The sequence below is a fragment of the Dama dama genome, chromosome 33, assembly GCF_033118175.1.
Source record: "Dama dama isolate Ldn47 chromosome 33, ASM3311817v1, whole genome shotgun sequence".
NCBI classification, from domain to species: domain Eukaryota; kingdom Metazoa; phylum Chordata; class Mammalia; order Artiodactyla; family Cervidae; genus Dama; species Dama dama.
The window spans coordinates 44,346,517-44,369,013 of record NC_083713.1 but is presented as its reverse complement, the minus strand read 5'-3'; the positions used below and the strand labels follow the sequence as shown (position 1 = coordinate 44,369,013).

Sequence of the window (22,497 nt, the reverse complement as noted above, 5' to 3'; positions counted from 1 at the left end):
CAGTCACCATTTGCAGTAATTTTGGAGCCCACGAAAATACAGTCTGTCACTGTTTCCACTTTTTCCCCATCTACTTGCCATGAAGTGATGGGACCATGTGCCATGATATTAGTTTTTTGAATGTTAAGTTTCAATCCAGCTTTTTCACTGTCCTCAAGAGGCTCTTTAATTCTCTTCACTTTCTACCATTAGAGTGGTATCATCTGCATATCTCGAGGTTGTTGATATTTTTCCCAGCAATCTTGATTCCAGCTTATGATTCATCCAGCCTGGTTTTTCACATGATGTACTCTGCATATAAGTTAAGTAAGCAGGGTGACAATATACAGCCTTGATGTACTCCTTTCAAATTTTGTCCAGCCATTTGTTCCATGTCCAGTTCTAACTATTACTTCTTGACCTGCATAAACCAGCTGGTTTAACCCCCCTCAAAACTGTTCTCCAGAAACTACCCAATATTTTCTTCCTGAGTACCATTTGTTTGTTGCAAACAAAGCTGTTATGTATAGTGTTTCTGTTGCACACATAAATCCTCAGAATGTGTCACTAGTAGGGAAGGGGAAGGTTAGTATTGGGTAGTCTCTTAGCTGACTCAATAGAAAAGACCCTGATGGGAAAGACTGAAGGCAGGAGGAGAAGGGGACAACAGAGGATGAGATGGTTGGATGGCATCACTGACTTAATGGACATGAGTTTGAGCAAGCTCCGGGAGATGGTGGAGGACAAGGAAGCCTGGAGTACTGCAGTCCCTGGGGTCACAAAGAGTGGGACACAGCTGAGAGACTGAACAATAAGGCTCTTAGCAGCCTCAGTCACAATTAGAGGATGGGGACTACATTTAAGTAATCAGATTTCTAAGGCAGGATGGTGTGGGTTAAAATGCACAGGATCTATCATCAAACAGAGCTGGGATCTGATCTCAGCTTTGCAAAATACTAGCTATGTGGCTTTGAGCAAGGTCCTTACCCTAACTGGTCCTACTTTCTCAGCTGTAAAAGGACATGATATTAATAGTGACTTCTTGAAATACTTTTTGCAAAGATAGAATATGATAATATATGCAAAGGGTCTATCACATAGGAGAAGAGTAATAAATGATATTTTTTTTTCACCCATGTATATTAATATAAATTCAGTTATTTAAGGGAGGGCAGAGTCTATTCATGCCTAGTACTGATTGAGAGGGTAGAAAGGCAATTTGTCTTATTTCTCCTGTGAGAAGCTTCTTCTCTTAGAGGGGATGGAAATCTCACTTTCTACCCTTAAATAGATCAATTTTATCCTTTGAACTATACTAAAATATTGCTCAAAATTTAGGCTTAGGATAGTAACACTTTATATAATATCAAAGCAAGAAACAGATAAAAGGAGTTCTAGTGTGAATTTTACCACTGGAAGTTATGAAACTTGGGAAAGTCATCAGAACCTACTGGGTCTAAGTGTTGTCAGCTGATAAATAGGTGGTCAACCTTAACCACCTATTGTGTAGTCTTAAACCACCACAATTCTATGCAGTTTTATTTGCCCTAGACAGATAGCTCTTCTTGTCAAAAGAAATATCCCAAAGTCTAGCAAATACATGATAAATGTTTATTTATTTTAAACAAAGTTGAATTTTTATAGGAAATGCCTTTGTGTAGAGGCTTTGCCAAGTCCTGAAATGAAACAATAGGATTCATTAAACCACATGGTGTTGTGTGTTAGAAAACTGGCTTCACATTCTGGTTGGGAAGATTTCTGGCTTAGAGGAGTGTGTCATTTGGGGCAAGTCACTTAAATTCTCTGAGCCTTAGATTATTAATTTATAAACTGGAAAATATATTTTAAAGCCCCAAATGAAATAAGAAAATATAAAAAATTTAAATAAGATATAAAAAAAGATATAAACATATAAAAATGAAATAAGAAAATATAAAAGTACTTTTAAAAACTGTACAAGTTTAGCACTAAGCTCTGTAGAAGGTCCAGCAGATAAAGTATAGAAAGTATCCTCACTCTTTGGTATGGAGATTGTATGGTAACATTTTATAAATAACATACAGTAAAAATAAAGCTACTAAGGACCATTGCTTTAAAGTTTGTGTTAGATTTTGCCAGGCAATTTTTCTGTCCATGTTATGTTGTAGGAAGTGGTGGGTCTAGTGCAGCCTACAGAGGCCAGAACAGTGTGTACTTCATGACTCTGTATATGAAGTTTGTCCTTGAGGTGAATTTCCAGATGTGATCTTTCTCTGCATCCGAAGCATTCTGCTTGCGATCCAGTGAGGCTGAAACAAATAGCAAATCATCTGCAATGCATGGCTATTAGGGCTGTCTGCTCTCCTCAACGTGTCCAGCTGAATTGACAGTTAAGCCTCTTTCTCTATAAAAAGCAAGTTATTAGTAAAAGCATGGTTGCCATATGATAAAATCATCTCTATTGTTAAACTGATTAAATGTAACTACAATGCCTGGTCTTTCAGAAGATGTTTTGTTCTTTAATAAAAAGCTAGAGATCATTTTTGCTTTCAAACATACATCAAGATTATATAGTCCCTATTTCTATATGTATATGAGTGTTTATTTATCTTGTCAGCACCTTTTAAAACTAGAAGCATGCCACATGTATGTTAAATTGTGTTAAGTGCCCTAATATAAGTATACAGATTGATGGATTTTTACAATTATGTACTGTGTTATTACTACCCGGATCAAGATACAGAGCATTTCCAATCCCCAACAAATTCCCCTTTGTATCTTCTCCCCGTCAGTAACCTTTTGGTTTATCATATTCTTTAAAATTTTGGCTTTATGATAATGAGCATCTGAAAAGGTAGGAAGTGTTTTGAAAGGCAATCCAATCTCTTGAAAAATTTGGAAAATACTGATAACGTGTTACATAAAAGAAAAGCCGCTGAACAATGATGAATAGTGCAATAAACTATAGTAATAATGTTGAAGGCAATCAACTATACACTCACTGGAATGAAACAGAATTGCAATGTGGAAACCTCATGAAATTCTATCCAAATCTCCCACCTGCTAACCAAAAAATAGAGCCACCACGCAGCCTGGTGAGTATTCCATCAGTCATGTTGCCTGGCAACCTCAGCCAGTATCAGAGACACCCAATTGAGCAGCAGAGAGTCAAACTAGAAGGTATCTTGGAAACAGTAGGGTCTAGCTGAAAAAGAGGGAGGGAGGATGATAAGAGAGAGAGAGAGGAATAAAAAAGGAGTAACTTGACCATTGATCCATGTTAGTCATGACCATGAACAGTTGTTTTTTTTTTTTTTTTTTCCCTTTTCTCTCTAGTAACTAGCTGAGAGTAAAATTCTTTGGGTTTCTTCTTCCTTCACTGTGCTTTCCTCCTCTGCTGTGTCTGCCGGTCTGAGTGCAAAGGTTTGGCAAGATACATCACTATTAATTTTTTAGGAGGGAACAATGTTAATGAGTCATTTTCGGCACATTCAAACCGTGTTAACTGAGTTCACTGAGATTGGCATCATGCAGTATTCTGTTTGCTTCAGTCATACTTAATCTGGTTTTTAAATTAATATACTTTTGCTAAAAAATGAAAAGTAAAGGAGATCAAAGCAGTCAGTTCTAAAGGAAATCAACCCTGACTATTCATTGGAAAGACTGGTGCTAAAGCTCCAATACTTTGGCCACCTGATGTGAAGAGCAGACTCATTGGAAAAGACTGATGCTGGGAAAGATTGAAGGCAAAAGAAGATGAGGGTGGCAGAGGATGAGATGGTTAGATAACATCACCGACTCTGGACATGAATTTGAGCAAACTCTGAGAGATTTGGTGATGGGGAAGGACAGGGAAGCCTGGGAGCTGCAGTCCATGGGGTTTCAAAGAGTTGGACACAACTTAACAACTGAACAAGAGCAACAATGAAATAAAATACCTTCCACCTAGAGTAAACCCCTTTCATGGAAGTCATGAAGGAATAGTGAGGGAGGCATGCCTCAGTCCCTCTAGGGGGACATCAGAAGTGATATATACCAGGCACACATGCTGAGAATCTGAGATGACAACTTTAGCTGAACCCTTTACTTTGAGATACAACTTTTATGTATTTTTCTAGAGAGGTATCTTCCATCCTCCATAATTTGGTATAAAACCTTATCTGCTGGCTTGTGCTCTAACCCCACATTACTCTCCTCCCTTCCTTCCTAGAAGATGACATGCAGAGAAAATAGCATCTGTGGATTACAAGGTTCCTGCTAATTTACCTCCGTCCATGAATTCTTTCATTTTTCCCTCCCAATGCATCTTGCTCCATTAGGCAGTGCCGTCACACATGCTCCTGACCTTATACCTGTACGTGTCCTAAGAGTCCTGACTCAAATGAATATTTTCATCCTCTTCTGTATCTTCAGTTTTCTCCCTGTCTCCAAATTTCCTTCATTGGCATTAAAGATGTCAAAATATTTTTCTGCTTAAAAGCAAAAGAGTATCTATTCACAAATCCTCCCTTCATTTCAAGTCCACCTTTAGCTGCACGTTACCTCTTATCTCTACTCACAGTTAAATGTTTCCAAGAATTGTCTATATTCTCTGTTTTAAACCTGCATCCTCCATTCACACCTCAACGCACTAAGGCTTGCTTTCTCAGCTTGTCTGAAACTGTTCTGGTCTGAAACTGGTCACTGAAATTAGTCCTGGACTACAATTCTTTGATCTCTTAGCATGATTTTGTACCATTAATCATGCTCTCTATTTTACAGTATTATTTCTATTGGAATTAAAACACTATACTCTCATTATTTTCTCTTCTCTTGATAGCCCCTGCCCAGTTGAACTTGTGGGCTTATCTTTCTTTAAATTGGACTCTATAGGATTCTTTGTGGAAATTTCCATGGCTTTAATTAACATTGGTTTGCTAACCCCCTCATCTTTTACCTCTCCTAACATTCAACTTCTATATTCACTTGCCTCTGGGAGTCCCAGTTTATGTCCCATGAGTGCATGCATGCTAAGTCACTTAGTCGTGTCCGACTCTGCAACCCTATGGATGGCTGCCTGCCAGCCGCTGCTGTCCGTGGGATTCTCCAGGCAGCAATACTGGAGTGGGTTGCCATGCCTCCTCCAGGGGGTCGTCCCAACCCAGGGATCGAACCCACATCTCTTACATCTGACCTGTGTTGGTAGGGGGGTTCTTTACCACTAGTGACACTTGGGAAGCTCTTTATGTCTAATAGGTGCCTCAGAATCATCAAAGCCTACCAACAAATTTACAAATGCTCCTAATTTTTCTATAAAAGAACTATTTGAGATGTATAAAATGATGACTGCATAAAGAACAAAATAAAAATAATAAAATTGATACTCTTATCAGTGGATCTGCTTTTAACAGGGCTTTGATTTTATCTGGAAATATTGAGTGGCCCCAACATTTTTGTGGATAAGGAAAAACCCAAGCAATGTTTTGGCCAACCAATATTATATTAAAAGATCTGGGAGGTAAAATGCCCCAAGCATCTAGCAGAGGGTTGAAAGCCTTTAGGTACTTAAATTTGCCAGATAAATGAAGTAAATAGCTTATATTTGAATGAATCTTAAGTGCTTCTCTCTTTCTGAGTTGTATGAACAATTTTGCTCATTGTAATATTGATCACGAGAGTAGCAATGGCTAAAATGTAGTGGTTAGTTGTTATGTGGCAATTCCTCTGATTCTCATTTTATGGGCATACTCTTTACCATGACTTTTCAAGTAGGGAGAGCTCTTATTGTTATTTTGTAAACCTAGGAGCAACTGGGCTTAACCGGCAAATTAACCTCTCCAGTATCTTCAAATTAAAGTATGGCAGAGATGGGATTTGAATTAAAGTCTATCTAATACCCCAACTATGCTACTAATGCTGAATTTTAAGAAAAAGCAACAGTTTATATATTTCTGGCTCTTTCACACAAATGTTCGTTGTTTTGATATTTTTGCTGTTTTTAGCATCTTCAATGTCTTAGTAGTGGCACATGATTATAAATACTGTCTTTCTTAGGTATCATCAATTGTAATTTTGGTTTTGATTGGAATAAAGAAAGAACTTAGAATATGTATTCAGGTGCTGAGTAAGATATGGAACTTCTGTAAAATGGCAAGTAGAGATTATGGAGAAATATTGGGATGGTCAAGAGCGAGTGATGGTGTTTTCTGCATAGAAGAGGGAAAACTACAGGAAAGCTGGAAAAGAATGGAAAAAATAATTGATATGTGGAAAAAACGACTGACAAATATATCCTACAAAGCCAGTTGTAAATTGAAATGAAAAATCCTGGTTAGATGGCTTTTCTAATTAGAAAAAGAGTAGACTATGGGGAGAAAATGAGATGAATAAAAAAGGAATATAAGAAATATGATGAAGAGTACTATGATTAAATCTGATCAAAGAGATATAATTTAATAAAGTGAGAGAGTGTGAATAACCAGGAATTAAAATTGACAGAAAGAAAAAAAAAATCCCATGCTTTGGTTAATAGGTTTCATTGACTCAGATTTGCTGCCTTTATACTTGTCTGCTGGAAATGTAAAGCAAAAAGGAAAATAAAGCATTGATTGCTCTTCTGCTGGGGTGGTGCTGAATAGATGTAGGAAATCTGAGAATTTTCATCCTGATTATGGTTTTTTGCAAGAGAAGAATCATACCAGTATTTTCTTTCTCAGTTTGAACACTGTTTCATTCCACAGAAATTAACAGATAAGAGATTTTGGAGCAGAGGACACCTACTGATTTTTTCGGATGTCAATCACTAGTTGGAATTATTTATTCTGCTTATCAAAATCAAAAGAAAATATTATAGCTATTCAGCTACATAAACAGTGGAGCTTTTCCTTGGACTAACATATGTTATTGATCTTGATGCTTTATATTTTTGCTGTTTGAGCTATGAAACTATAAAGCCTTTGCAAAAAATTTATGAGTAGTTTGCTTTCAGAATTTTAAACTTGACTTAAAAATAAGCTATAATAAGAAAAACTGTCTATTTACAACATTGTTTCTCGCTGCTATGATATAAACTATAAAAATACCATTTCTAGAAAGGCATCTAACCATTGAGGTTAATTTGAACAGGGTGATAATCACTTTTCTCCTACCCTTTTCTACTCCCCAGCCCCCTACCATATTCCCATTGCTAATATCTGGTGAATAACATGGAAAGAAAAGTTGTTTCCAGGAGTTGACTTAATTGCCAACAACAGGAACAACGCGATACGTGAATATATATTATTTTGGTGTCCCAGAGACATAATGTTATATAATTATTGCCTTAAAATGATAGTTAGGGTAACTTATGATAGTATTTTTGGATTGGACATTTAAAAAGTATAGTATAGATTATATTAGTTATATACTACATCTGTTATTTTTCTTGTGGTCTCTGAAAAAAGAAATATGCTGGGGTGTTTGCTTTTAACAAGGAGGTTTTCTTGCTCATGGTAATTTGATTTTCAGTCTAACCATTTTTGTTATTATCTTAGTAATGATTTTTGTTCAAATTACAATACACTCAATATTGATATGAAACTGCTTTTCTATAGCAGTAATCACTGCACTTCTCAGATACTTCAATTAACATGCCATTTTAATCTAAATCATGTATAAGGGAAGAGCATTTTAGGATCTGAGTAGGTATGTCTTCAAAATATTACAATTTCTTTACATAAGTGAAATACAAAATCCATTTGTGTTGTCTCCTTTGTAAAAATGTAGTTGGATTTGATGAAATATAGGCTGCGACAGTGAGAGTGATTGGAAGTGAATATAGTCTCCCCCACTTTGTGCATGAATGAGTGCATGCTCAGTCACTTCAGTCTGTCTGACTCTTTGTGACCCCATGGACTGTAATCCACCAGGCTCCTCCGTCCAAGGGATTTTCCAGGCAAGAATACTGGAGTGGGTGGTCCTGTCCTCCTCCAGGGATCTTTCAGACCTAGGGATCGAACACAGGTCTCCTGCATCTCCTGCACTGCAGGCAGATTCTTTACCATTGAATTGCTTTTAAATATTGGTCCTGATGATTTTAAGAGTGTATTTATTTGGAAGAAGGTCTACAAATACAAAGGAACATGCAAAAACAGTTCCTGAATCTTGGGTGAGACCCCAGGTTTGAAAAGTTAGTTACTTTTAAAAAAGGAATGTGGAGTTTTAATAGAATATGGCATGTAGGGTGAACTTTTATCTTGCACATAATTCTGTAATACTGTAGACTAGCTGGAGAGAGAAATTCTGAAACAGAATCCTTAAGTCAAGCTTTATTTTTAATGAAAGGTTCTGCCCTCCTTTTCTTCTTTATTCCATTTTGTGAATAGCTTTTGACAATCCTTCAGGTCTATTTGTTATATTTTATTGTAACTATGCATTCCTGTATACCCTATTTATAAATTATGCTGACATAATTGTGCATAAAGCCTTTTCTTTAGCATGGGGTTTTTTAACAAGGGAGTTTTGCAGTGGAGAAATCACTAGTTCAAAGTCCAGGATTATTTTTTAAGAAAGCAGGTCAAAGATCATTTTTAATAAATCACATTTCTTTCCAAAAAAAAATTTCCAATTTACATTTCTACCAGTAAGGGCCCATTTTATCCCATCTATAAAGTTAATTTTCTCAAAAACAGTATTTGATTTTAATTTGCAGTTTTTTAAGTGGCACAATCCCTAGTTAAAGGAATTTTAATATTTTCCCCAGATAATAGGGAAAATGTAGTCTTGTTTTCCAGTTGCCTGTTCATGTGCTTCTTAGATATAATGGTAATCTCTGCTCAACTTTAGAATTTTGTAAAGAGGCATGTTTTTCTCTTTCTCATGTGTTTTTGGCAAATAACCTTACTTTATAATATTTCCATGTTTTCTGGTATTGGATTATATGGTTCATTATATTAGATTGCTTTATGTTGATTAACAGTTAAAGTTTTTAGCAATTTCAGATAACAAGTTTACTTTGCTAATAAGAAGATGAATTTTAATTCTTTAGGCATTTAATAATTTCACTTTACTTTTAATTAATTGGGGGCTAATTATTCAGTATTCTTATTTTTAATTCTCTATGTACTTCTTCCTTCTGATTGTCTACCTTTTGAGGCACTTAATGTATGATTAAAAACTCCACCAGGAAAGGTGCAGGGAAAAAAAAAAAAAAACCTGAAAACTAAAGCTGCAAATCAAACTGTTATGTAGGGATACAGTAGTTTTAATAAAGTGTTTGTGGTTTTTTTTTTTTCTTGAGTGGAAGAAGTTGAATATTTCACTTGTTAATATTTTTAAAATCTTAAGAAAGGTATGTCTTTCTCTCATGTATCAACTATGGTAAAAATTTTACTAAATGGAGATGACAAATAAAATTTTATTTATATTTGTGTAATTTTAGGATGGAATTTTAGAAAGCAGCTTTAGTTGGTTTTACTTCTGGAACTTTCTGTAACCAAGTCCTTCTGTATCCTCTCCTTTGTGCTGTTGGAGTCCTTTTGTGCCCTAGAGTTCTGGGGTTTTGCTTCATTATACTTCACTTTCTTTTAATCTCCCACTAACTGCCTGCTGGAGCAGAGTGACTCTGATGTACTTTTATAAGCTAATATGATATTACTCTTCTTTATTTTCTATAAATAAACATTTGGAAGAATGTCTAGATAAGAAATATCCATACTACCATGCATATTTCAAAGGAGGAACACTTGCAATTCATTCCTTAATCTTTTGTCGTGAAGAAATCAGAATCCTTAAGACCAGCTAAGAAGTAGGAAGCTGAGGTTAAGATTTTCTAATGGTTTACTGTCTCAGTGGCATTATTTATTTTCTTTGTAATCATGTTATTTATGGCAGAAGATGGCTAGCTTGCTGGTAAATGTCAACTGGGAGCTGTCTAAATCCCCTACTGCTGTCTTAAATCTCTGGGTTTTACATCCAGATGAACATTTTGGATTCCTGTTTTCCTCTCTCATCAACTATTAATGAACAAGCTTAATCCACTGGTATATCATGTTATAAAATGAATACTGTGAGTGCTCAGTTGCTTCAGCGTGGCTGCCTCTTTGTGACCTTCTGGACTGTAGCTCACCAGGCTCTTCTGTCCGTGGGATTCTCTAGGCAAGAATATTGGAGTGAGCTGCCATGCCCTCCTCCAAGGGATCTGTCTGACCCAGGGATCGAACCTGCATCTCATGTGTCTACTGTACTACAGGCAGGTTCTTTACCTACTGAGCAACCTGAGAAGCCCAGAATGAATACTGAGCGGTTATTAAATACCTAAAACAAAGATAAGATGAGCAGGTTTTAGGTGGATGAATATAGTTTTTAAAACTTAATTTCATTACTTTTTGAGGGTCATGTATTGCTTTTTGCGAGCTTTTTCTGTGAAGACTTAATTTCAAGAAGATCAAATCAGTTAATCCTAAAGGAAATCGATCCTGAATATTCATTGGAAGGACTGATGCTGAAGCTGAAGTTCCAATGGTTTGGTCACCTGATGCAAAGAGCCGACTCATTGGAAAAGACTCTGATGCTGGGAAAGATGGAAGGCAGGAAGAGAAGGGGATGACAGAGGACGAGATGGTTGGTTGGCATCACCAACTCAATGGACATGAATTTGAACAAAGTCCAGGAGATGGTGAAGGACAGGGAAGCTGGTGTTCTGTAGTCCATGGGGTTGCAGAGTTGGACATGACTAATTGGCTGAACAGTGACAAGCTGGCACTAGTGGTAAAGAATCCATCTGCCAAAGCAGCAGACTCAGGTTCAATCCCTTGACAGGGAAGATCCCCTGGAGGAGCAAAAGCAACCCACTCCAGTATTCTTGCCTGGGAAATCCTGTGGACAGAGGAGCCTGGTGGGCTGCAGTCCATGGGGTCGCAAAAGAGTCAGACGTGACTGAGTGACTGAGTGACTGAACACACATTGCTTGTAGAATCTCATTTACATATATTTTAAACTTTAATATTCACAATATCTTCATAGAATGGTTATTTCTATACCCAAGAGTGACTTAGATGGCCAATATATAACAAACTGCCTTGAAAAAGAATGTCTATCTTATACATATTCTCTGTAAAGCTTCACCTTTCCTTCAACCTCTATGCACAATTATTCTATTGCTGTATTCTCTTAACATTAATAGTTACAGATTATAATTATATGTTGAAATGAGTTCCACATCTTGGAATTACTCCAAATATTTCACTTACATCTTTTCTTATCCCTACTCTGATGTTCTTGTCTGTCTCCCATCCTGGATCCTAAATAAGAAGGCAGAGATTGTATCTATTTATCTGTTTTATCTTTAGTACCTAGCATAGGTGTTGGCATCTGTATCGGTAATCAATTTTATCTGTAGGATAAATGAAGGATGTACATTACTTTTTATAATTAAAGTGATAGTTTTATTCTGGAAGTAATATATGCTGTTATTAAAAATTCAGTACTACAGAAGACTATGAATCAGTTCTACTCCTCAGAGATTATCAAATTTAGCCAGTGTATCCTTTTAGAAAAATTTCTATATGTATGAAAACGCACACATACAGACTTTTTGATTTTTCTTTGTGCGATGATTTCAGGTCTATGAAGGGCCTGGAATTTGATTGTACTTAATGAAAAGCTGTGCTTCTTTGGTGGGTCAGACAGTAAAGAATCTGCTAATAAATTAGCTTGTTACTGGTTCACAGGGGTTGGCAGAATAGACTCCTATGTCAGAGAAAAGGGCATTTTTAGTCATGGCATGGCAGGTTCTTAAGTTTCAACATGTTTGTATCAGCTCTCCTTACCTACCAGATCTCCTGGAGGTAATGTGGACTGGCCTCAATGCATACTGACAACATGATGAGGTTGAATTTCAGGAAAAGAACAAAAAACCATAGCAAATCCACCAATTTATATAAAGCAGTAAAGAGCTGCTCTTGGTCCTAGAGAAAAATCTCATCTCATTCTTTACATTGCTCACTGTAAACACAGCCCTGAGAAATGGCCTGGGTGAAGAGTGACGGGGACTTGAATCTAGGCATACACACTGTAGGACTGTGATACATCCTAAGGATGAAGGCCTTCCAATGATAGCTACCCTTGGGTCCCCCATCATTTTGGCTTCTGGTGAAATTTCACATGAGCATGCCATTCCATTCAATGCCTTGATTAATCTAACAGAGGCTGAGGATAATTTTCTTCAATTTTTCTCATACCATATTTACTTGACATTATTATAAATAGGACAAAAGCAGCAGGATTAGGTGAACCTGCAGTATTGACTTTAATCAGGTCTCCCAGATCATGGACTCACTCACTGTAAATAAGTCTCAGAGGATTTCAGTATGTCTTATTTTTGTATAGCCCAGATGTAGTCTAGGCCACCTTATTATCCATGTGACTAGAGCAAGGGAATGTAGGCTGATGTGCTGATCCTTGGCTCTCATTGCAAAAGACAACCAAGTACCTCAGTACCCAATGGCAAGATAGTCCATAAGCCATCCTGCCCCAGCTACAAACATAAAGTCTAAAGGGGCATGGTTCACTCCAGTTCAATATTTGTGGTTAAACTTGGTTTGGATCACCACTACATTGATATGGCTAAGCATGTGCCTTATCACTGAAGATTTCTAGCCTGGATTGCCATATGGAGCATAACCCAAAGCTACTCAGAGAAGTAGAAAAGGAATCCCTTTTTGGAAACTGCCATTGAAGGTATCAGGCATAGCAGAATAGTTCAGGACCGGTCTATATAACATTTTCTGTTTTATAGCACATGGATAAGGTGGCAAAGAAACAGGAGATCAGATTGCCAGCTGCAGAAGCTGCTTCACTGGGGTAGACCATGTGATTATCCTGCCAGGCTCTAATGTTGGGGTGACCAAGAGAACAACATGAATTAGCTCCCACTCCTTCCTTACACCTCTTCGTAAACAATTTGCTTCCTCCTCAGATATCAAAGTTGTCAGGTTCCTTCCATAGCCATAACATTTGTGTGTCCCAGACTAATAAATATAATATCACCTCTTTTTTCAATCATCTTACTCAGACCCAGATCATTCATAGAGAAGAGTTAAATATAAGTGGGACAAGGAAGTTTTTACAAAAAATTTCAGGTATCTTCTAGGTTGGCCCACATGGAATATTGTAGTGGGATTTGGTTAACAATGTACACCACCAAGGGCTTCTTATCCTCATGGTCTAGGACCATGTAGGTTCAATACAAAAATCCAGGTGGTGGGGTCAGAATTAAGTTTTAATACTCTAGGCCTCCTTTTGGCTTCACTGTCAGCTAGTGGCATGCCATCTGGGCTGGCTCGAGGTTGTTGCTGGAGAAAAATAAGTCCACCACGTTCAGGAATGGACAGGGTGGAATCCATGTTTTCAAAATTAATTTTATAAAATTCCCCACCCATTTTATCCTGATCATTAGTCAGTAGGTAGCCAAGAGAAGATGAACTTTCTTTTGGGAAGGCCAAATTCAATAGACCAATTCTCTTGCTCAGGTGGGTGTACCAGGAGGTGATTAGAAGTTTGGTCATATATCTTTTTCGGTTTTTAAAGAGATTGTTACAATATTCAACAAAAACTTTGAATAGTAGAAAGTGTGGGAAATCTAATTGTTATTGTTCAGTTGCTAAGTCATGTCTGACTCTTTGCGACCCATAGACTGCAGCCCGCTAGGCCTCCCTGTCCTTCACTATCTCCTGGAGTTTGCCCAAGTTCATGTCCATTGAATCTGTGATGCTATCCAATCATCTCCAAGGAAACCATATCCAACCAAGGAAAATCTAATACCTTGATTGTTGTCCCATTGTTGAATGGCCTTTGTGACAGAAGACATACCATTGTCAGACTGTAGGCGGTCTGGAAATCAGAAAACATGACTCAGGTTAGTTCCATGGGTCACATAGTTGGAGGTAGTTTATTGGACTAGAACAGCACAGTGTAACCTGAGACTGGGTAGGATGATGACGTGAGATCCTGTACCAAACAGAGATGTACTCACACAGAGCTGTAGATGGGAACTCTGCTCCCATTATCCCGCCTTCATTTCTGAACCATATTTAAAACAGGTACATATGAACTTCATTCGGCTCTGCTAAGAGGCTACTTCAGCTTCACCCTTAATTATGTTTTTATCTTAAAGCAGTTGAGGTTTGGGCAGAGGGGACCAGAAGTATCAGAGGGCATGGAACAAGAGAACAGCTTTATGTAGTGAGTAATTATTTTCAGTTTAGAGCACCATTTACCCACAACTCAAACAAATGAATGTTTAATACAGTGTTTTCAGTTTTCATTATTATTATTGCCAGAGTTTGTATAATTTTCTGTGCATTTTTACCAGACTTTTTACTTCTCAGTCCTTCTTGCATTCATTCATTCAACAGATGTTGACTGAGCACCAATTTTGTGCCAAAAAATGTTTTTGGTATCTTAAGTATAGCACAGAGAATAATAGATGTAATTCCATGGTGAGAATCAGGCAGTAAATAAATTAAAAGTACTAGTGATAAGTATTCTGAATCAACCACATAAGTATATTGCATAGATGGTGGGAGGGCATTATCTTAGATAAGTTGGTCCAGAAAAGAACTTTCTGGGGATATTTGAGCAGTGATCTGAATAAAGAAAGGGTGAAAGATTGTTTCATTATTTAGGAGAACAGTGTTCTAGAGAGTACTTCAAGCATGAAGATTCTGGAGTGCATTAAGTAAATGAGAGAGTGAGAAGATGAAATCTGAAAGGCAGTCAAGGTCCAGATTTGGTTGTTTTATAGGCAAAGTTAGGGATTTGGAATTTATTTTATTAATATATGTAATAAAAAAACCATTGGTCAGTAATGATCAGAACTTAGAAAAGATCTGATTAAAATTTAATTTTAACATGACCAAATTTACTTCTGTGTGGAGAATAGGTTTTATGGGAATGTATTTAAGAAAATTGACCCCACTCTTACATATGTACTCAAGAAATGCACATGTCCATATGTATTTGCCCATATATCAAAACTTGTACATGAGTGTTCATCATCAAATTATTCATGATAGCCAAAAGGTGGAATTAACCCAAATGTGGATCAACTCTTAAGTAAAATCTTATATATTCATGCAATGGATATTATTTGTTGAGAAAAAGAAGTAAAATATTCGGATGTACTACACCACGGATAAAGTCTTGAAAACATTATACTAACTGAAGAAGAGAGTAACAAAGGACAACATGTTGTATGACTTCACCTATGTGGAATGTTCATAACAGGCAAAGCTATTGAGATAGATACTCAATTAGTGGTAACCTGGACCTAGGGCAATGGGAGGACTGGAGAGTAAAGAGGAGTTGTTTTCTTTCAAGGAAATGAAAGTGTTCTAAAGTTGATTGTGGCAATGGATGCACAGCTCTGTGACTATACTACAAGCCATTGCATTGTACATTTTATTTTTTTTTCCCTTTATTTATTTATTTATTTTTTCAGTGGGTTTTGTCATACATTGATATGAATCAGCCATAGATTTACACATATTCCCCATCCCGATCGGGCATTGTACATTTTAAATGTGTGGATTGGATTGAATAGTATGTGAATTCTATCTCAATAAAGCAGTTTTTAAAAAAAAGTTAAAGTGATATATAAAGTTGGTGATTATGTAGGTTAAATCTATAGGTAGAAAGTGAATAGGTAGAAAGTGAAAGTGTTAGTTACTCAGTCATATGTCCAACTCTTTGCAACCCCATGGATAGTAAGTGGCCTGCCAGGCACTTCTGTCTATGGAATTCTTCAGGTAAGAATACTGGAGTATAGATGAAGCCAATAGAATTTTCTGCAACATTGCATAGGGGTGTGAAAAAAAGAACTGTCAGAAAATAGTACAAAGTATTTTGGCTAAGTTGTGTCAAAACCTGCTTAGGACTTATGTAAGATAATGACTGAGAACTGACCAATGGACTTGGCCATAACTGTCTCAAATAAGTCTTACACATAATGGTGAGGGCTAAAGACTGTTGGGTTTGAAATAGAATGGAAGGACAAGGATATGGGATGTATAGGCAATGATTATACATAGTTCTTTCCAGGAGTTTTGCATTCAAGGTGAGCAGAGAACTGGAAGCATAGATGAAAAGAGATGTGGGGTCAAATTAGTTTAAGATGATTATTCACATGGCATCTTTGTATTGATAGAAATGACTTATTCAAGGAGAAAAACTGAGACAGAAGAGACAAGTGCATCAGTAAAGCCCATGAATGTGTGGGGTCAGAGAATGTTATACTCCTTAAAAGATAGTTCATCCATCATCACACTCAGACTTGCAGATTTAGGGGTGGCAGTCATGGGAACTAGCAAGTTGATAAACTCAACATGGTAGTAAGCAAAATCCTTTTCTGACTGTTTAAATCTTCTTGCTAAGTGTATACATGTAGTGATGAGCTGAGAGGAAATGGTGTGGAGATGGCAGTCTGAAGGCAAACAAGGTGCAAAGTTATCTGAGGAATGGAAATTGATTTGACTGGAGCTATTGCAGGATGGCTCTGAGGCACTGCAAGTCCAGTATGAGTTCATAGATTTAAAATGAGAACAGGCAACATATTTTTGGGGTTTCTTTCTAGTCATGTTCATCTGTTTGCATGTAGGAGTGGTGTAAGGGAAAGTTAAATTTAACCAGTGTATTGGTATGCTAAGGCTGCCATAACACAGTATGACAGACTTAAACAACAGAAATTTATTTTCCAACAGATTTCAGAAGTCCAAATCGGTGTGTCAGTAGAGTTAGTTTCATTCTGAAGCCTTTCTCTGTGGTGTGCAGATGATTGCCTTCTCTGTCTTCTCATGGCCTTTTCTCTGTGTTTGTCTCCTAATAACATCTTCTCATATGGATACCAGTCATATTGGATGAGGGCCCCTTTGTATGACCTTATTTTAACTTAATTACCTCTTTAAAGGATCTATCCCCCAATACAGTCACATTCTAAAATACTGGGGGTTAAGACTTCACACATGAATCTTCTTGGGGAGGGAGGCACACAATTCCACATATTACAGCAATGCTGGAGTTTTAAAATTTAAATCTATTTTTGAGGTGAGAGAGGGCATATGTAAAATGTGCGATCTGGCTTTCATAGAGTTAATTATTTAAGAAAAAGAGACAAATGATGAACAAACTTTTAAAAAATGCATTTTAAAAAATATGCTAGGAGAGTATTAACAGGTACCAAGAGTAAAATAAAGTGAGCTAAGGAAATACAGAGTGATTAAATTGTGTGCTATTTAAAGGTTGATAGGAAAGGTCTCCGTGATTTGACTAGAAAGTAAGATTTGAAGGATGTTAGAGCAGGAAGCCATGACTGTATCAGTGGGCAGAGAACACAGCGTTTGCACAGCCCCGGGGCGAGATAGTGATTGGTATGTGTGAGGAACAGCCAGGAGACTCAAGGGACTGGTGTGGAGAACAATGGTACGAAATGAGATCAGAAAGGTAGGAAGTAGAAGTGCTCTTATCTGATGCAGTTGAACTATAATTTCTCTAGTTAATAAAATTTTGAGTAAATCAGGGAATCATGCAATACGTACATAAACATTTTGGTTTCGCCTTTAAAAATAAAATATAATTTATATAGACTGAGATGCACAGATCTTAAATGTACAGTTCAATGAGTTTTAACAACTGTAAAATCCTGTGTAACTCATATTCCATCAGCAACTACATCTGTTAAATATATGTCTAATAAGTAAATATAAAATATATTTATAATGATCTCATATTACATATATTTCAATATAATATAAATATTAATATATTTGTAAATACGGAACATATCTGTGATGCTCATACTGACTCCTTACCACACACATACTGAATGTACACTGCTTCTCTAAGGATTAGGGAAGAGAATCCTCATTCATTTTTTCTTGTTCTTTCAATGCTATTCATGATGATAATAACGATTCCTGTTCAGTTCAGCTCAGTAGCTCAGTCGTGTCTGATTCTTTGCAACCCCGTGCAGGCCAGGACTCCCTGTCCATCACCAACTCCCAGAGTTTACCCAAACTGATGTCCATTGAGTCGGTGATGCTATCCAACCATCTCATCCTCTGTCGTCCCCTTCTCCTCCTGCCCCCAATCTTTCCCAGCATCAGGGTCTTTTCCAATGAGTCAGCTCTCTGCATCAGGTGGCCAAAGTATTGGAGTTTTAGCTTCAACATCAGTCCTTCCGATGAACACCCGGGACTGATCTCCTTTAGGATGGACTGGTTGGATCTCCTTGCAGTCCAAGGGACTCTCAAGAGTCTTCTCCAACCCCACAGTTCAAAAGCATCAATTTTTTGGCACTCAGCTTTCTTCACAGTCCAACTCTCACAGCCATACATGACCACTGGGAAAACCATAGCCTTGACTAAACGGACCTTTGTTGACAAAGTAATGTCTCTGCTTTTCAATATGCTGTCTAGGTTGGTCATAATTTTCCTTCTAAGAGTAAACATCTTTTAATTTCATGGCTGCAATCACCATCTGCAGTGATTTTGGAGCCCAGAAAAATAAAGTCAGCCACTGTTTCCACTGTATCCCCATCTATTTGCCACGAAGTGATGGGACTGGATGCCATGATCTTAGTTTTCTGAATGTTGAGCTTTAAGCCAACTTTTTCACTCTCCTGTTTCACTTTCATCAAGAGGGTTTTTAGTTCTTCTTCACTTTCTGCCATAAGGGTGGTGTCATCTGCATATCTGAGGTGGTTGATATTTCTCCTGGAAATCTTGATTCCAGCTTGTGCTTCCTCCAGCCCAGCGTTTCTTGTGATGTGCTCTGCATATAAGTTAAATAAGCAGGGTGACAATATACAGCCTTGATGTACTCCTTTTCCTATTTGGAACCAGTCTGTTGTTCCATGTCCAGTTCTGGCTGTTGCTTCCTGACCTGCATACAGGTTTCTCAAGAGGCACTAGTGTGCCTCAAGTACTGTTCCTACTATTGGTAATTGCTATTACTACTATATATTGAACTCCTCCTATGTGTCAGGAACCATTATAAGAACTTTGTACATACAATTAATTAATTAGATCCTCAGAGCCTTATGAGGTAGCTATAAGAAATATATGTTTGGTTATCCAGCCAGTCCATCCTAAAGGAGATCAGTCCTGGGTGTTCATTGGAGGGACTGATGTTGAAGCTGAAGCTCCAGTACTTTGGCCACCTGATGCGGAGAGCTGACTCATTGGAAAAGACCCTGATGCTGGGAAAGATTGAGGGCAGGAGGAGAAGGGGACGACAGAGGATGAGATGGTTGGATGGCATCACCGTCACAATGGACATGGGTTTGGGTGGACTCCGGGTGTTGGTGATGGACAGGGAGGCCTGGCGTGCTGCGGTTCATGGGGTCGCAAAGAGTCGGACACAACTGAGCAACTGAACTGAACTGATGAACTGATTCAGATGACTATAATATGTTTCTCAACTATATTTTGGGGCTTCCCCAGTGGCGCAGTGGTAAAGTATCTGCCTGCATTGCAAGAGATGTGGGTTTGATCCCTAGGTTGCTAAGATCCCTGTAGAAGAAATGGCAACCCACTCCAGTATTCTTGCCTGGGAAATCCCATGGACAGAGGAATCTGGAAGGCTGCAGTCCATGGGGGTCTATAAAAAGTAAGATATGACTGAGTAAACAACAACTACTGTTTATATTTTGTGACTAGAAAAAGACATAGAACATTTAGGTAACTTGAACTAAGCTACACAGTAAGTGCGTGTGGAACTCAGATTCAGGCCATGGCATCATAACTCAGCAGGTCTTAGGCTTAGTTTCCTACTAATAGTCACATTTTATGTTATGAATATGTGAAGTTTCCTTAAAGACAAGTGAGGGCAGTTTTTTCTTTTTTTCCACCATCTTTCCACATAAGGCATTCATTTAACATTATCGTTGGCTGTTTCTTTGTCTCTTACTGTATCTTTCCTTGTGGCGTGGTTTTTATGGCTTACAGTGCTTTTAACAGTGCACTGTTTGATTTAGGCTATGGGTAGATTCCTCTAGTCCACCTGAATTTTAGATTTTCATTCATGTGAAGACCAGTCTTTCTGTCAACAACTGTAATTAATTCAGGGTGATTTTTTTCAAAGCTTACTCACTATAATTTTTAGTCATTAAACCAAAATGCATAATTGTCCAGTCATCAGCTCCCAGAAGTTCCTGCCTAACTACTTAAAACATTTAAAGTGTGTTGGTAGCCGGAATGTTCTGGAAGCACTGCCAAAAGTTTTCCAGGAGCTTCATTCATCCTTTGGGAGCCTCAAGTATAGCCTCATAAAATAGATTGAATATATTTGCACCAATTATGTAGTTTTCTACAAAAGAAAGCATTTGACTAGAGATAAAAATGTATCTAACAGCAAAAAGTAGACCCCCCCCAACCCAGTTAAGTGATAGCCTTATAACTAAAAAAGAAAAGACTTTCTTATTTTAAAAACATACTTACCAAACTTCTAAGCTTTACTTAGATCTTTTTTTTCATATTTAAGATACTTTTTTATAGAATAGTAAAATTGGTGCATGTTTTCAAACAAAAATTTTGTAATATCTCAAAGTCTATGGCTAATACCATTATTTAGTGCACAAGAGAAAAAAAAAAAAAGGAAAGCCAATATGATTAGCAAGATGACGCTTGATAGCTCTCTAACTCCTGATTTTTTTCCTATCTAGAGAAATATTTTAAAGAGGGGAGTACTGTGTTCAAAACTTTGAAACAATTAGAAAAGGGCACAAGAGCCTGTCATTGATGCAAAGTTAGCCATGTTCCACATTGATTTGGCAAACCAGAACTTGGATTTGGCTTGAGAAACAGTAGTATTTGCAAATAAATAGGGTCTTACTGGAAGAGATGCTGATTCTCTTAGATAAACTTGGGCCACCAATTGTGCTTATGATGGTTAGTGTTACTTTGTGTATTGTGCCATGCTTCTGCTCAATCAGTTTTGTTCCTAAGAAGAGAATTGAAACAGTGTATGTGATTACTATTTTAGAAGTACTAGCAGATGACAAATGATAAAATTTAATGTGTTTTCAAGGTAGAGATGTTTTCACAGTAGATAGAATTAAAAACTTGATATATATAAGGAAAGATTGTTTCATAAATTAAAATATTTAAAGAGCAACTTAGTTTTATCACATAATATAGTAAAGTTAGAGTTTTCTCAGTTTCTTGATATATAGATCTAGCAGGGTATGAAATTATAATAATTTGAATAATGCTTGAAGTGATAATAAGATGTAACTTTCATTTTCTATTATGGTTAAAGTTTAAATTACATTCTCAATAACCTTAACTATTAGGCTCTTATTAGGAAATGACTTATCTAAGACATTTTAATATTTAATATTAAGTGATTTTAGATTTTGTATTATAATAATATTCTTTATATTTCTTTTAAAATAATGTTCTCATACTTTATCTTGCTTACGTCTCACAATTTTGTGAGGTAGATGGGGAAGGAAATATAAGTAAAGAAAATGAAGCACAGAGAGGCAAATGCTTACTTAAATTCATAATTCCACTTTATGACAGCCAGTCATGGTTCTTTTTATGTCTTTTATTATAGATCTTTATCATAAAATATCCTATAATACATAGATCTTATATAACATATAACTTTTTTTTTATTATGGGATGTTTTATTTTAAGGTTTTCCTTCAAATCTGGGAATGACCATTTAGCTACCATCAGTGTAATATATACTTTTACTTAAAACAAGGCTCTTTTCCTACAATAAACTGAAGGAACCTGCTCCATCTTATGTTCAAAGAAAGACAGAAAATTAAATAGGTTGAATTGTTTCAAATCTCATATTCAGTGACACATACATAAAGTAACAGGAAAAATATATGTGGGAATCCCTCCCTTGTTGTCAGGTTTAGAGGCTGAGTTCCAATGTTTACTTATAATTTTTGCAGAAAAGTGAAGTTGAAATGAAACTAAATAATTAGCATGCTGTTTTTCAAGAAAAAGAACCACTGTCAAATATCATGCATTCCTTAGATTGTATATGTTCTATTTTTTAAAAATATTTGTTGAATAAATGTAAATTTTATGTAGTTGTTGAAAGTAGGCTCTGTTATAATATTTTTTTAAATTGTCACTTTATGTAAGCTTTGAATTGCTACTACTCTGATCAGATTGTGATGGACAATAGCATTTGTGTTGCTTTATGATACGAGGTCAGCTGCCATTAATTTAAAGAACTTCTGCCTCAGCAAATTGTACTTTGATGTTTTTATTTTGAAACAAGCGTTTCTGAAATAGTCCAAGTATCTTTGTATTTAATAGCTATTCTGCTCAAATATCTGTCAAAATTGTTACTTACCTTATTCACGTAAATGGATTTATATTTCAGTTTCTATTATTTTAATGTAGCCAATGATATGAGACTATTTTTGTGTTGATATAATTATTCTATAGATAGAAATAGCAAGGTAGTTATTATTGTTCTATGTAGTGTAAATAAAACAAAGTATATGTTATTAAGTCCACACTTACTTTAAGTATCTCTTATTAATTGCACACGTCTTTG

General features: G+C 36.7%; 1 protein-coding gene across 1 annotated transcript in view; it reads left to right on the top strand.

Annotated features, from left to right (window-relative positions):
- The window catches only part of GALNT13 (polypeptide N-acetylgalactosaminyltransferase 13), a 557,108-nt gene that overhangs the window by 13,542 nt on the left and 521,069 nt on the right, over positions 1–22,497 (top strand). The window lies entirely within an intron of this gene.